Below are 17,016 nucleotides of genomic sequence, written 5' to 3' on the forward strand. Positions count from 1 at the left end.
CCTATCGACCTCTGATATGTGCTACTTATCAGCGCTCGTCTCTCTGTGAAATTGTTGCACTCACGCCTGTGACGACAGGCGGTGCCTTGACTTCTCATCAGGTTTGCGTGACTCTGTTCTCCAGTGATATGACCTTGGCGGGGAGCACGCCATCTGTGGGTGGCTTCCAGCGTGTCTCAAGACCACGGCCGGCCATGGCGTGTCAAACTTCACGCGTGCAGGACGTGCTGGCCACTTGAGGACCAAGGTCCAGCCTGTCTCGGTTTTGCTCGGTTTTTCTCAGAAGCTCCCGGGACAGAGTGAGGTCACTGAATATCGCGGTGTGGCGTTTTTCGATCGGCACTCTCTTCAGCTCGGCAGGATCGGGGCGTCAGCGCTGTTTACCCTTCGCTATTTGTTCGTGGCTTGAAGGACTTTCACAGGTCCCATAGCTGTTTGCACAAAAGAAGGCGTTCTAGAGATCTGTCATCACAAACGTCTATAAACGATTGAACTCACAGAAGAGAGACGTGAGAATTCGCAATACACATAACTGAGAACAAATACACACATGTAGTCGCAAAATTAACTCGTACTGCAAATCTGCTATGAAACGACATTACAATACCATACAGAAAGAATTAAAATGTGGTTGACAATGAAATAGCAAAAAATACATCGATCGACGTAAGGGTGCATTATTTTGTACATCACGAAGCTCTTCGTGCTAAATGTGCAGGCACGCAGCGGCTAAAAAGATTGATGGTACGAATAGTGAAATTTCTGAAGTCGCCGGCATTATTCTGCTGCCAGTTGCAATAGTTTTAGATGAAACTGATTGAAGAGTAGGGAATCTTAATACAAGGTGTTCCACTCAAACCTCCCTGATTCAAAGACCCGGGAAGAAAACCACAGTAAATACGACAATGAAACATGCACCACATTGTGGAGCACCTCAAAGAATTTATTTATTATCAATAAACCTCTACATACGAACCATTTGTAGCACGAAGAACATTGAGTCGTTATTCAATTTTTTGCCAAGTTCTTTGTTAACATTTCCTCTGTTATTGTTGCAATCGGATTAGTGAGACGATGTCGCAATGTAGGAAAATCGTCCACTTTGGTCGCGTGTGTGTGTGTGTGTGTGTTTGAGGTTTACGGGCGCTAAACAGCGTGGTCATCAGCGCCCAAGCGCATAGAAACAGGAACACAGGCGGTGAAGGGACGAAGACGGACGCCGAACAAGGAGAACGGCTAAAAGACACAGGCCTGACGCAGTTCCAAATGCGCACATAGAGGCAAAACAAGAGGAGAAGAAACACACTAAAAAAGGAAAGGAAACACAAGGAAAAGAGAACAGATACCGAAGTGAAACAAGGAGGTAATCGTGACTGGCGGACCTCTTACCTAAAAACTGGGTGAGCCAGTCACCCAGCAGCACATTAAAACCTTCTCCCTAAAATCCGAGGCAACAGATTGGACAGGACACAAAACCGTAAAACCTTAACCACAGTCCCTGCGTCGTCTTGCAAAATAGAGGGCAAATCCGGTGGCAAGGAAACCACCGCCCTCTGGTCAGAGAATAAAAGACAGTCAAGTAAAATGTGGCGGACAGTAATCTGGACGCCACAAGCACTGCAGATTGGGGGGTCCTCCCGTCGGAGTAAAAAACCATGCGTGAAGGGACTGTGTCCAATGCGGAGGCGAGTGAGGAGAACCTCATCCCGCCTGTATGACTGGTAGGACGTACGCCATGGTCGCGTAGTGGCCTTTACCAGACGCAGCTTATTGTCAGAAACTGCCAACCACTCCTCTTCCCATTGATGCATAACACGAAAACGCAAAAGGGAGGTTACAGCATGGAGGGGGACGGCACATTCAACAACGTGAGGGAGGGAACATGCATCTTTGGCAGCCACATCCGCCAGTTCGTTTCCCCTAATACCCACGTGCCCCGGCACCCAGCAGAAAGAAACCTCCTTCCCCTGCCGTTGCAGGTGGAGTAGGGCATCATGGATGTTCTGGACGACCGTATCCGCTGGGTACAAGTGTTGAATGGTCTGAAGGGCACTCAGGGAGTCAGAACAGATGAGGAACTTAATACTGGGAACACATCTCATCTGCTCCAATGCCCGCAATATTGCAAATAATTCGGCATCGAGGATGGTAAACACCGCAGGAAGCCGTAACTTGACGACTCGATCAGGGAAAACAACAGCACAACCAACAGTGTCCCCCTGTTTAGAGCCATCTGTGAATACAGGTACATGGTCCGGATGCTGGTTTAAAATATCGTAAAATAAGGAGGTAAAAACAAACGCCGGAGTGCAGTTCCTCCGGTTCTCCGACAAGTCTAAAAGGATGCTGGGCCTCTGGAGCAACCAGGGAGGCAGGCGAGTAAAACCTTGTCGTTGGGGGGCCACACGCTCCACACCAAGGGACTCAAGCAAATGCTTGGCACGAATCCCAAATGGTTTTGTTGCCCTGGGACGACTGGAAAAGAGACGTTCCATAGGCGGTCGGGCAACGGTAGGGTACGCAGGAGAGGTAGGACAGGCAAGGAAATGACACACCCGTCGCACCATGAGGAGTTTCCGCCGGATGGCGAGCGGCGGTTCCCCTGCCTCAGCACACAGGCTGGGGATGGGACTGGTACGGAAGGCACCAGTGGCCAGCCTGATACCCTCATGGTGTACTGCGTCAAGGATCTTTAGATACGATGGCCTTGCTGACCCATACACGGTGCAAGCATAGTCTAGACGCGATCGGACGAAAGCCCTATAAAACTGCAGCAGACGCGCCCGATTTGCTCCCCAGGACCGATGGCTCAGACACTTCAAAATATTCAGTGCCTTCAGGGCCCGCACCTTGAGGTCTTTAAGGTGAGGCAACCACGACAACTTGGAATCAAAAGTGAGGCCCAGGAACCTCACAGTGTCTCTAAAAGGAAGAACGGTGTCCCTCAGACGCAATTCAGGGGAGGTAAAAAGACGCCGACAACGATTAAAATGAACACACACAGATTTGTCTGCAGAAAAGGTAAAACCCGTCTTTGCAGTCCATGCCTCTAAGCGCTTTATCGTAAGCTGTAACTGCCGACTAGCACTGACAAGACTGGAGGAAGAACAGAAAACAGCAAAATCGTCCACAAACAAGGAGCATTGGGCAGGACTCCGGATAGTGGACGTGATACTGTTAATAGCAACGGCAAAGAGGGTGACACTTAAAACGCTGCCCTGAGGAACACCATTCTCCTGCACGTACAAATCCGATAGCACATTACCAACCCGATACCGAAAGAGGCGGTGAGAAAGAAAGGACCGAATGAAGATGGGGAGACGGCCACGAAAGCCCCACTCATGGAGTTGATTGAGGATAAGGCGGCGCCAAGTAGTGTCATACGCCTTATTAATGTCAAAGAAGACCCCTAGACAATGCTGGTTACGTAGAAAGGCCTGCTGGATGGCGGCCTCAAGCAGGGTCAAGTTGTCTAGAGTGGAACGACATCTCCGAAAGCCATACTGAGAGGGGCTAAGGAGCTGCCTGGTCTCGAGCAGCCAAACCAGGCGGCGGTTGACCATGCGTTCCAACGTCTTCCCAACACAGCTCGTCAAGGCAATACTCCGATAACTACTGGGATGCGTTCGGTCCTTCCCTGGTTTGAGGAGGGGAATCAAAATTGCCTCCTTCCACGAGTCAGGGTACGTGCCAGATAACCATATCATATTGAAACAGTTCAGGAGAACTTCCTTGGATGGCAGCGACAGGTGCCGCAGCATGCTGTACCGGATTTGATCATGACCAGGCGCAGTATCATGAGCCACAGACAGCGCAGAATCCAGTTCCCACATTGTGAAGGGGCAGTTATAGGGTTCAGAATTTAGAGACCGGAAGTCCAAGTGACCCCTTTCGACGGCAGTGCGGTAGCGGCAGAAATCTGGATCACAGTTAATAGTGGCGGTAGATTCCGCAAAATGCATGGCCAGTGTCTGGGCAATGTCTCTCGGCGCCGTGAGGAGACATCCCTGATGCAGCAATGCCGTGACAGGTAGCTGGCTGAGTTTCCCGGAAATCCTCCTGATGGCTTCCCATACTTTCGTAGAACTAGTGGAGCGAGAGATGGAATTCAAGAACGATTGCCGTTTGCTCTCTTTAATCACTCGCCGCGCTCTGGCCCTCGCCACCCGAAAGGCCGCAAGATTGTCAGCTGAGGGACGGCACTTGAAGCGGCGCAGTGCTGCACGGCGGGCGCGGATGGCTGAGTGGCACTCAGTGGTCCACCAAGGGACAGGACGCCTCTTGGGATGACCGGATGATCGTGGGATTGACAATTCAGCAGCATGAGAGATCACGGCTGCAACATGGTCTACCCATTCGTGGACGCTGGCACGGTGTTCCAAAACAGCCAGTTGGCTGAAAAGTGTCCAGTCAGCTCTGCAAAGGTGCCACCGGGGCGGCACTGGTAATGCCACAGCCTCATCCAGGAGGCGAATCCAGAGGGGGAAGTGGTCACTAGAATGGAGGTCAGCTGCAGCCTCCCACAGAGCAGAATCCGCGAGTGCTGGAGAGCAAAAGGAAAGGTCAATAGCCGATGACGATCCGGAAGCAGTACAGAAATGAGTGGGAGCACCAGAGTTGAGGAGGCACAGTTCTTCAGACATCATGACGCTTTCCAGAATGCGACCCCTGGGGCAAGTAGTCGGAGAGCCCCATAAGACATTATGAGCGTTGAAGTCCCCCAGAAGAAGAAATGGGCGAGGGAGTTGGCTAATAAGGTCCGTGAGAGCCTCAGAGTCTATCGCATCCGGAGGTGGTAAATAAACAGAACAGATTGTGAGCCTCCGACCCACAAGAATGTCAACTGCAACTGCTTGCAAGTCGGTGACGAGAGGGAGCTCAGATGAGGGGTGCACATCACGGACAAAAACCGCAACACCACCCTTTGCCCTTTGCCCCGTCAGATCATCTTTTCGATATGCGGTATAGCCGCGTAAAGAAGGAGAATCAGTGGCCCGAAAATGTGTTTCTTGGATACATAAGCACAAGGGGCACTCTCGTATGAGGAGTTGTAATTCGGCCACATGCGTCCTGAAACCATTCAGGTTCCACTGTAATATGGGAGCCAGTGATCAGGGTGGCTGAACTTTCACCCTGCCTCTGTGCTTTGGAGGAGAGACCGTACTGGCCGGAGATTTATTCCTGGGGCGAGAAGATCGCCCCCGGTCGACATCAATGTCCATAAGATCCGATGACGACCCACGGGAGATGTCAGACAGCACGATGGCATCATCATCGGACCGACGCTGACTAGTCTCCTCAGGTGGCAGAACCTTCATCTTCTGAGGCTTTGTCTTGGGGGGCTGGGAATGCAGAGCCTTGTCAACAGTTGGAGGTTGACTCGCCTGGGCAGAAGGCGCCATATGGGGGGAGGCTGGAAGTACCTCAATGTCAGCAACCACGGCCTTGTCCGATGTAGCGGGGAGAGCCGCAGATTGCAAAACAACCGCAGCAGCACAAGTGCACTGGCAAGCGCAGGTTTTAGTGCTAACACTAGCAACCTCCGTTTGTGTAGCAACAGTGGCCAGTTGTACCGGTTTTTTGAGAGCGGAAGCGAAAGATGTGGAAAACACAGGAGGTTGCATGGCCTTAAAGATCTTCTTGGCCTCACCATAGGGGATGCGCTTAGATGTTTTAATCTCCTGTACCTTCCGCTCTTCGAGATAGATGGGGCAGATCCGGCTCCAGACAGGGTGACTCCCAGAGCAATTCACGCACTTCACAGGCGATGAACAATCGGCTCCGTCATGGGCAGGCTGACCACATTTACCACACGTGGCTATCCCATTGCACCCCAACGTAGTATGCCCAAAGCGCTGACATTTAAAACAGCGCATTGGGTTGGGGAAATATGGCCGTACGGACAAACGTAAGAACCCCGCTTTAACATGCTCCGGGAGTCTCGGGCAACTGAATGTGAGAATAAACGAGTCAGATTTGACGAGGTCCCCATTGACTCGTTTCATAATGTGCTGCACGTCAACAATTCCTTCGTCAGCCCACTCAGATTTTAGCACGTCTATGGGGATATCCACCAAGTCCCTACACGTCACAACACCCTTACTATAGTTCAAAGTGGAGTGGAGCTCGGTCTCGACAGCGTACTCTCCTAGACAATTTGCTTTCCGAAGGGCAGCGACTTGACGGGAACTAGAAGTTTCAACTAACAGAGTCCCATTGCGCAGTCGCTTTACAGATTTCAGTGTTCCTGCAATTCCCTCAAGACCCTTGTGGATGTAAAAGGGAGAAACCCTCTCAAAGCTACCCTCCTTCCTTTTAATAATCAAAAACACATTCTGATTATCAGCATGTGCTCCGTTACTACATTCTGTTAAATCTCTAGCAACACCAGGCGCTGGAGGACTCGCAGCGCGTAGCCGCTTTTTCGATTGGGTGTGTTTTCCTACCAGCGGCCCACCCAAGCCACTGGTAGGGGGAAATGTAGAGGTCGAAGGGTCCATTGTGGTCCCACGAGCAGCTAGGGAACTAAAAGTCCGCTCAGACAGAGCCCCGCGTGCCTGAGTAAGCCTTATACAACTGGGGTGCGGCAGGTGCCCCAGAGGTTGCCCGCTTGCGACTGTTCCACCCCAACAGCCATGCATCTTCTGGGCGCGGAGCACACCGAAAGATTGAGGGGTTTTTATAGAGGTTGGCCTTCCTCGCAATCCAGGCGGTCAAGCCAAGATTACCATTCCCCGCAGCACACAACATTTCACCGCCGCGCCGTACGGTGGTCGCTGAAGCATGTTCGGGGGTTACGGTGACAGGAGACTGGCGGCGCTGACCAGTCCCCAGCTAAGGACCCCGGGGTCGCCAAGCCCGTACTCAGCAAGTGAATGCTGAGCCCCTGGGGGCACTTTGGTCGCATACACGCGGTCCTTCACGAATCCCCACGCGAAGAAATCAAGTGGCGTAATTTCGGGTGAATGTGGTGGGCAGGCAATGGGTCCTCCGCGTCCGACGCAACGATTGGGAAATGTCATCTTCAGGAACTTGCGAACAGCCGTTGGCCAATGCGGCGGAGCTCCATCTTGTTGAAAAATGATGTTGGGTTGCAAGTCTTTTATCTGAGGGTACACAGACTGCTCAAACATGTCCAGATACACTGACCCATTCACTGTTTTTTCCGCAAAGAAGAACGGTCCAACAATCCTCGCGTACATTAGCCCGCACCAGACGTTTAGTTTAGGGCTATTACGAACATGTTCAATGACAACGTGCGGATTTTGCGAACTCCAAATCCGAACATTATGGCTATTAACCCTTCCTGATAGGTGAAATGTTGCCTCATCTGAGAATAAACACCTTCCTAGGAAACTGGGATCCATACCAAGACGCTGCAGCATATCTGCAGCAAATTGTCGGTGTCGTTTGTTGTTCGCCGTCAGGTGTTGCAGAATTTGCACTTTGAAAGCACACATATAAAGACGCTGGTGAACTACACAATGCAATGCTGATCGAGGTACATCAAGTTGCCTACTTGCTTGACGAATTGACTTAGGGTGGACTTCTGAGAAACGTTTGTCTGATGGCCTCCACTGTCTCTTCTGAAACTCCGTAACGTGCACCACCAGAATGTTGCAGAACACTTGCTGTTGCCAGAAACTTCCTATACCACTCCTTAATTGTTTTCACATCAGGTGTATCACATTCATACACACGACGATAATTTCTTTGCACACTGATCGGTGACTTTGTTTCTGCAAACCACACTACTGCTAGCGCGCAGCTGTGGAGTCGCTATTTTCATTTCATGCGACCATGCTGCACTGTGGCGACGATACTGGGCACTTCTGGCGCGGGAATATAAATTCTTTGATATGCTCTACAATGTGGTGTATTTTTCATTGTCGTATCTACTGTGGTTTTTCTCTCCTGGGTCCTTGAAATAATGTAGGTTTGAGTGGGATACCCTGTATATTACTGCAGGGTACGTTGGTTAAATCAAGGGACTTATCTGTAACGAATTTTCGATCTAAAATTCGATAAATTGCATTTATGAAGGAAAAAGGGGTGCAGGAAGTTAGAACATCCGGAATAGATTTCAGACGTCGTATTTTAAGTGGACTTGGCTGTACACTGCCCACAGCAAGACACCGCAATTAGAGAAACAACTTCTTTCTCATCTAATGGGAAGGCATTTAAAAAGAAAATCGCACTGTAGAAGCAACACATCTGGCAAATAGTCTAGTTCTACATCTACATCTAGGTAGATATTCCGTACGTCGTAAGTCACCTTAGGTGCATGGCGCAGGCTTCCCTGTACCATTACTTGTCATTTACGTTCCTGTTCCACTCGCAAATAGAGCGAAGGAGGAACGAGTGTCTGTATGCCCCCCATATGAGTCCTAATCTCTCTTGTCTTATCTTCACGGTTGTTAGGCGCAATGTACGTTGGCGCCAGTAGAATCGTAAGGCAGTCAGCTTCAAATACCGGTTCTCTAAATTTTCTCAACCGTATTTCTCGAAAAGAACGTCACCTTCGCTTCAGAGATTCCCATTTGAATTCCCCTAAAATCTCCGTAACACTTACGTGTCATTCGGAACTATCGGTTACAAATCCAGCAGCCTGCCTCTGAATTGCTTGAATGTCTTCCTTCAATCCGACCTGGTACGGATCCCAAACACTCTAGCAGAACTCAAGTATAGGTCGCGCCAGTGGCCTATATTCGGTCTCCTTTCCAGGTGAACCACTCTTTCCTAAAATTCTCCCAATAAACTGAAATCGACCATTCGCCTTCCCTCCCACAGTTCGTACACTCCCGTTCCACGTCATCTCGCTTTGCAACTTATGCCCAGGCATTTAAACAGCTCGTCTGTGTCAAGCAGGCACTAGTAATACTGCATCTGAACATTACAGGTTTGATCTTCCTACTCATCAGCATCAACTTACATTTATTCACATTTAGGGCTACCTGCCATTCATCACACTTCCCTGGGGCACTCCTGACAATAGCCTTATCTCTGATGAACACGCGCGTCGGGGAAAACGTACTGGGTTCTACTATTTAAGAACTCTTCGAGTCACTCAGATATCTATGAACTTATTCCATATATTCGTACCTTCGTTAACAGCCTGCAGTGGGGCACAATGTCAAATGCTCTCCGGAAATCTAGAGATATGGAAATTGCCCGTCGCCCCTCATCCATCATAGCTCTCAGTATGTCATGTGAGAAAATGGCAAGCTGAGTTTCACACGAGCGATGCTTTCTAAAACCACGCTGATTCGTGGACATAGGCCTGTCAGTTTCAAGAAAGTTTATTGTATTCGAGCTGAGAATATGTTCAAGGATTCTGTAGCAAATAGAAGTTAAGGAGACTGGTCAGGAATTTTGAGGGTTTGTCGCTTGGGACGTTGCGTTGGGCGAGTGAATCGCGATAAATGCAATCTAAGTGAGGATCCAATGCCTTAGAGTGCTCTTTATAAAATCTATCTGGGATTAGATCCGGACCTGGTGATTTATTTGCTTCCATAAGCTCACTGGCGTTAAATAAAACGCGAGGTTTGAAGAATTCATTGTAGTCTTGAAAATGGCTCTGAGCATTATGGGACTTAACATCTGTGGTCATCAGTCCCCTAGAACTTAGAACTACTTAAACCTAACTAACCTAAGGCATCACACACATCCATGCCCGAGGCAGGATTCGAACCTGCGACCGTAGTGGTCACGCGGTTCCAGACTGAAGCGCCTAGAACTGCACGGCCACACCGGCCGGCAGCCTTGAAATAATTACAATTATAGTTCTCTAAATGTTTTAAGGACATTCCGAATCTTACATTTGTTTTCGAGTTGTTTTCGAGACCCTTTGTGCCTCTGTGCATGTGCAGATGTAACTGAATCATCTGCAAGGTAATTTCTGTCTTAAAGACAAAAATCCCTTTAGCGTTAAAGCAGTTCAGGACGTCTACAATGGTTTCTTCAGATAGGGTTATCGCATATCCATAACGATGTTGCGAAAGTTCTACAATATTTCTACCATCATGTGTGTGTCAAAGACTTTTTTTCGATTTGAAACTAAATAAGCCATGATTACATGGCAACCTGAATGCGAATATCTGTGAAATTTTCTGCGCCTGTCCATATGTCTTCAGTGTGTACCAGATAAAAATTAAGTTTTCAGCATCCCGAAAATAATTACTACTGAAAATTGCTTCTAATTTTGTTAAGATATGTGAAACGAAAAACCAAGATGTACGGAGTGCCACTGCATTGCCAGTTAAATGCGGCACGTTCGTTGTTTCCGTCTTTTCCACCTCCTCATACATAGTCAGTACGGCGTGGCGGTGAGGGAAGTGTGCCAACCAAGCTGAGCACTAAGGCGCTTGTGACCAGCCACCGTTCACGAGCCGAATTCTTGGCCACCCATGCTCTAGATGGATCGTGTAGTCCACATGCCCATGACTGAGGATGGGCACTAGAAAAGACAATCTAGTCAGCCATCAGTTCCCACACCAGCATCATAATGACATAAACTGATACGGTACAGGTTACATGATATGAGAAGCAAACACACTTTAGTATACACAGATACAGAAACGAATCGTTTGCGAGTAATTATTTATTTGTTATTACTTGCCGCAATTAACTTCATTGGTTATAAACGTCATCCAAGTTCAGTTCTGCCTACAGCTACGCCACTGTGCGAAACTTAAAGATGAAAGGTGCCCCCACTAGGTTGGTAACCAGTTCTTCTGACAGGGCATTCCACACAACATTGGAACAAGCTTACCTGGGAGTCTAGAGCCACGGCATAGCCAAGAGTAAGCTACCTCGTCTACTGAAGCGGTTTGTGTCTCAACACTACATGTTAAATTCTCTAGTACACCCTTTGGAACGCAAACATGATTGAGGGAGAATGCACGTATCCACCTCAGTTTTTAGCCTGACACTCTATTCTGCACATAAAAACTTCTTCATGACGTTAAGCTCAACTTGTACAGTGAAGACTTAAAAAATAACAGAAATATTACTTTATTTGGTCACTCGTCGTACTGCCTCTATTACAGCGGAGTGAGCAAACAAAAAATGATTGTCGTTGCAGTACGGATGCAGACTAACTCGCAGTTGGTAATTATCATACGGCTCCTTCATCCTTTTCAACCCAAGGAGTTTTCAGTTAAACTCCCACAAGACAGAATACTCTAATGAGGGTAACGTCGAATGAGCTGTAGTTACTTTGCAGACAATTAGTGACTTCTAAAATCGTTGTCTACCACAAATTCGTCGCATGGCCATGACAAGCACCCCCCCCCCCCCCCCCCCCCCCCCATGTATGGAGCCCGAATCGCCCAAAATTCATCTTTAGAAGCTCAATGAATACTATCGTTTACACAAGCCCAATACAATGAGGTAAGATTTTTGCAATAAGGAGAAGGATTCCGATATCAAATGATTCTTGAGAAACCAAAAGGAGTCTTGGACAGTAGAGTTTTCTTAACTCTGGTTGGAACATTACAAAATACTGCTTCAGTTACGGTGTGATTTCCGGAAAGTATGAAGCACTGTTGTAAGTATTATGAACCTAGACATCAAACAGCCTACTCTACGAAATGATATCTTACAGGTTTATTGCTGACTGTATTGAGAGTCTATGGCTTTGTTCTTGTTTCATTACTTCTGCAAATTTAAAGACATCAGAATCCTGCAAATTGGCCTTAGCTTCGCGGAAATCTATTTACACCATAGAACCATACATTAGACAGCAAGGCCACATTACTTCGATCCTTTCATCGTGCTACACTTCACGACTTGAAACAGAATCCTGCCATTCTCAGCAGAGATGACTCATCGGTGCTGCAAAAGTACGAGTATCAAACATGCAGTGAAGATTACAGAGGTTTGACAGAACACCTATTCAAAATTTATTTGATACACGCCTCAATTATTATTCACTCTCAAACTCTTGAGAGTATCACACCTCCAGCCAAGAGTATGTAATAAGTTTCACCAACGGAACCACGTGTTTCAGGGGTTCTATTTAACATTGGGGTTTAAAACCTTTTAGTACCTGTGGGCCGCGTTATAAAAACATGAACATCTTGTGAGCCGCACATTCACTGAAAGACTTAAAAATGTTACACCGTGAATTCCAAACTCATACGCCAGTATTTCCATTCCTGTGGGATATTTTGGTTAAAATGTGATCCATATACTTCTAGATGAATTCTCCACCAACCAACATTGGCGCATGACTTGGGGCACCTTCTGTCACTACTAATCAATCCATTTCCTGTTCCACTCGTAAAAGGAACGACGGAAAAACGACTGTCTATACGCCCTGATTCTCTTATCTCTCCTCGTGGTCCTTATGCAAAATGTACGTTGATGGCAATAGAATCGTTCTGCAGTCAGTCATACACCCATTCTCTAAATGTTCTCAGTAGTGTTTCACGAAAAAATTTAGGGCTTGTACCATATTTAGTAACTCCCGTTGATGTGATGCAGCAGTCGTTGGTCTGACTCCATTTGTTGTACAGAACTGAATAGTGTGTGTTTTTCGAAATTAGTGGAGAGTCCATTTTAAGAGAACCACTTAATATTTCTTGCAAAAACATTATTAACATTCTCTTATGTGGCTTTTACTCTAACAGGATCTGTTATAACTCTAGCATCGCCTGCCAAGAGTACCAGTTCTATTTTCTGAATATTAAGTGGGAGATCATACAGATATATTAGCAATAGGAGTGGGTTCAAAATTGAACTCTATGGAACTCTTTTTGTGATTTCCTCCCAGTCACTAAAATTTCTGAGTGTATGGACATTATTTGAATTATTCATCACAACTTTTTATATTCTGTTTGTTAAGTACAATTTAAAGAAGTAACTGTGTGTAAAGCCTTCAGTTCTATAATGCTTTAGTAATATTATCTATACAATCAAACTCCCTGGAAGGATCACAGAAAATACCAATGGGCGATATTTTATTATTTACTGAGGGAATGTATAAATAGCATTCTCAGTCGAGCTACCCTTCTGGAATCCAAACTATGAAATGCTATGTGGATTGTTTCCACAAAACTTCAAGCAGCTAGAAATAGTACCGAAAACTTCCGCTGTAATTAAGACAGTTAAAAAATTCCAAGGAATTACAACTCTTCTCGGGTTCGTGGAATTTCAGAGAGAATTCTGAACATTTGTTCCAACTTCATAAGTAATGTCACTAGTGATATATGCAGTGCATCAATAGCGCAGAGAATTTTTCCAGACAGGTTAAATATGCAATTATTAAGCCACTTCATAAGAAAGGTGACAATACAATTATCGTACTGTTTCCTTACTGATATTTTCCCCAAAATATTGGAAAAGGTAATGTACTCAAGAGCATATATACATTTAAATGGAAATAGTTTACTTAGCATATCACAGTTCGGATTCCAGAAAGGTTTCTCGACTGAGAATGCTATTTATACATTCACTCATCAAGTAGTTTAGGCGTTAAATAATAATATATCGCCAGCTAGTATCATTAAGGCGTTTGGTTATGGAGATGAGGATACTCTCTTAGAAATGCAGAAGGTTGTGCTGAATAATTCAGACAATGTCAGAAAGGTAGAAAATTTGAGTGATTGGGAAAAATCACAAAGGAAGGAACGTGGGGTACGATTTTGTGTCCACTCCTATTCTTAACATTAAACTAGCAAAACTGTACTTTCTGTAGACGATATTACCATTATAATAAATCCCATTATATAAGAAAGCAGCAGAGGAGGTGGTAAATGATGTTTTCCAAATAAATATTTAGTGGTTCTCTGAAAATGAACTCTCGTTAAACTTTGAAACAATACACAACATTCAGTTTCGTACAATAAATACAATCATACCAAAAACTGATGTAGCAGACGAGCAGGAGTCAGTAAGTAGGGTAGAGTGCTCCAAATTTTGGGGTGTATATATTAAAGAAAACTTGAACTGGAAGATGCAAACTACTGAGAAAATGAAACAATTAACTTTAGCTACCTTTGTTCTTCATATAATTGCTAATTTTGGAAACAAATGAATCGATCTCCTAATATATTTTACATATTTCCACTGACAATGTCATACAGAATAATTTTCTGGGGTGATTCATTACTTAGAAAGAAAGTATTGAGTGCACAAAAGCGAGCAGTACGGACGTCATATTCTTACCTTTTCAACGAACTATGCATTTTAACTGCACCACCAGACGGAAAAAATGACCTTTGTTACCCATTGTTATAGCTGTCAGAGGCTCAGAGAGGACTTCAATATGCAACAACGATAGATTTTGATCATTTGCCTAGTAACATACACTGTCCGAAAGGTAGCTAAGCAAGTTTTAAATCTAATTTGAAATTATTTGTCCTGGACAGTTCCATTCAGAAATTTGTTCTTGAAAACGGGTAGCCAGTTGGAAAAAATTGTAGTTGCTTGAGCACGACTGAAAAAGTAATGTGCCTATTAATGTTAACACTAATCACGCATAGATATCCTGTAAATTAACTCGCTCCACATCATGTTGTTGAAAGAATCGTTCAGATGGTCTCTGGAGGATGTAGCTAACTAACTAAGCAAATATGGGACTACCAATGAATATATAACTTTTTGGAATATTTTGAAGAAGGGCCAACCGGAAGCAGTATACAGTATTCACGGATACCCGGTTTCTTATGTCCCAAGTAAACGCAGTGCCTGTCTGGCTGACCTTGTGTCCTGGGTTGGCGCCTGGCTTGGTCCTCCGGAGCGGCTGCTGCGACGAGCGCCCGACCGTGACTGCAGTTCAGAAGCCTCCAAGCACGCCACTTACTAACAGCTGCCCCACCACCTTCCGAGATCGCAACGCGCCTGCCATTCACTAGCCAAACTATCTATCGCTACGACAAGCTAATGTGCCTTGACTCTCTTACCCTTTATCACGTAATACGGCGTCCTTCATCAACCCGTTGTACACTGACTCGGATGCATAATTCAAAAACTAAGACTATAAACTTGTCTGTCTTCTCGTGTCAAGCTGCGAGTCTTTCGTTGGCTTAATTTCATCCTCCTATTGTTTCTGCCGTATAATTAGTTGATTACATATTCCGTGGCTCATTCTGCACGATAGATCGTAGAAATGTGGAACGAGTCATTTCACATTCACGTCGCAAATTAATTTTTACATGTTGCTACATTCTGAACACATCAAAGTCTTTTCTTCCTTTTTAAATTACCAAGAGAAAAAAACTATACAGATTACAGTTAGTAATTCCTACAGACCGCCTTTTACACATTTCAGTAACAAAAATTCTTCTACGGAATGGAAGGAGCTGTCAAGGAGAAACTTTGTCAATTCGACTGTCAGACATTTTATATCACTGGGTAAGCGATCAAAAAAATTTGTTGCATTATTGTGCACCCCTTTTCTGCTAAAGTCAACCTTAATATGGAGTAATAAAGTATTGTAATTATGTACATCATTATTCCTTTTGAACTGTAGTGGATCATTTACAACAAACTTCACAAGGGAATAATTGTGCTGCGAAGCAGTAGTCGGGCTTCCCTACTCCTAAAACAGATATCTACTAGATGATCATGGGTGAGCACCACATATTATACTTACATGACGTTTTTGACCAATGAAGACTTTCTTTCTTAAAGATAAGTTAACCCAGAACATTATTTCATGTGAGATTACTGGATGAAAATATGCAAACTTGTCAGCTTACTGGTTTGCCTCTCTGCAACATTTGCAATTATTCTAAGCTCAAACGCGGCTGAACAAAGTTGTTTTAAGAGTTCCAAAATGTGTTTTTTCAGTTTAAATTATCATCAATACGAACACGGAAGAATTTTGAAGTTCTTACCCTGTTTATTATTTCCTCGCCATGGGTTACACTTAGTACACCTTAGTACACCTACATGTTCAGAACTGAATTGTTGTGTCTTTTTAATTTCAGGACGAGACCATTCGCAGAGATATTTTGAAGAACTTTGTTTACCATTTCTTACTGTGTGTATACTTGGACTGTTTACAATGCTACTGTCATCTGCCAAAAGAACTAATTCTGCATGTTGTGTATTGGATGGAAGATCGTTTACATATACGAAGAACAATATGGCACCTAAGACTGAGCCTTCGGAACCCCATATGCTACATCTACATCGATTGCACCCGTACCATTTTTCTATTAACCAGGAATTGCATGGCGACGACTCTGAACGTCGTGTACAGTTCTGCCACTGGGCCCAAGAGAAATAACGGGACGATGAGAGATTTTTTGCACGCGTTCTATTTAGCGACGAAGCGTCATTCACTAACAGCGCTAACGTAAACCGGCATAATATGCAGTGTTGGGCAACGGAAAGTCCACGATGGCTGCGACATGTGGCGGGTTGATGTATGGTGCGGCATTATGGGAGGAACGACAATTGGCCCCCATTTTATCCATGGCAATCTAAATGATGCAATGTATGCTGCTTTCCTACGTAATGTTCTGCCAATGTTACTACAAGATGTTTCACTGCATGACAGAATGGCGATGTACTTCCAACATAATGGATGTCTGGCACATAGCTCGCGTACGGTTGAAGCGGTACTGAATAGCATATTTCATGACAGGTGGATTGGTCACCGAAGCACCATGCTATGGCCCACACGCTCACCGGATGTGACGTCCCCGGATTTCTTTCTGTGGGGAAAGTTGAAGGATACTTGCTATCGTGGTCCACCGACAACGCCTGACAAATGCGTCAGCGCATTATCAATGCTTGTCCGAACATTACGGAAGGCGAACTACTCGCTGTTGAGAGGAATGTCGTTACACGTATTGCCAAATGCAATGAGGTTGACGGACATTATTTTGAGCATTTATTGCATTAATGTTGTATTTACAGGTAAACACGCTGTAACAGCATGCGTTCTCAGAAATGATAAGTTCACAAAAGTACATGTATCACATTGGAACAACCGAAATAAAATGTTCAAACGTACCTACATTCTATAATTCAATTTTAAAAATTTACCTGTTTCCAACTGTT

At 45.4% G+C, this 17,016-nt stretch overlaps 1 protein-coding gene across 1 annotated transcript in view; it reads right to left on the reverse strand.

Annotated features, from left to right (window-relative positions):
* Positions 1-14,852, reverse strand: part of LOC126285309 (UDP-glycosyltransferase UGT5-like) — a 116,169-nt gene extending 101,317 nt beyond the window's left edge. The window contains exon 1 of the mRNA XM_049984605.1: positions 14,705-14,852. The gene's annotated coding sequence lies outside the window, so the exon portion shown is untranslated. The remainder of the gene's footprint in view (positions 1-14,704) is intronic.
* Between the last annotated feature and the right edge of the window lie 2,164 nt (positions 14,853-17,016).

The sequence above is a fragment of the Schistocerca gregaria genome, chromosome 8 (genome assembly GCF_023897955.1).
Source record: "Schistocerca gregaria isolate iqSchGreg1 chromosome 8, iqSchGreg1.2, whole genome shotgun sequence".
Classification (NCBI taxonomy): domain Eukaryota; kingdom Metazoa; phylum Arthropoda; class Insecta; order Orthoptera; family Acrididae; genus Schistocerca; species Schistocerca gregaria.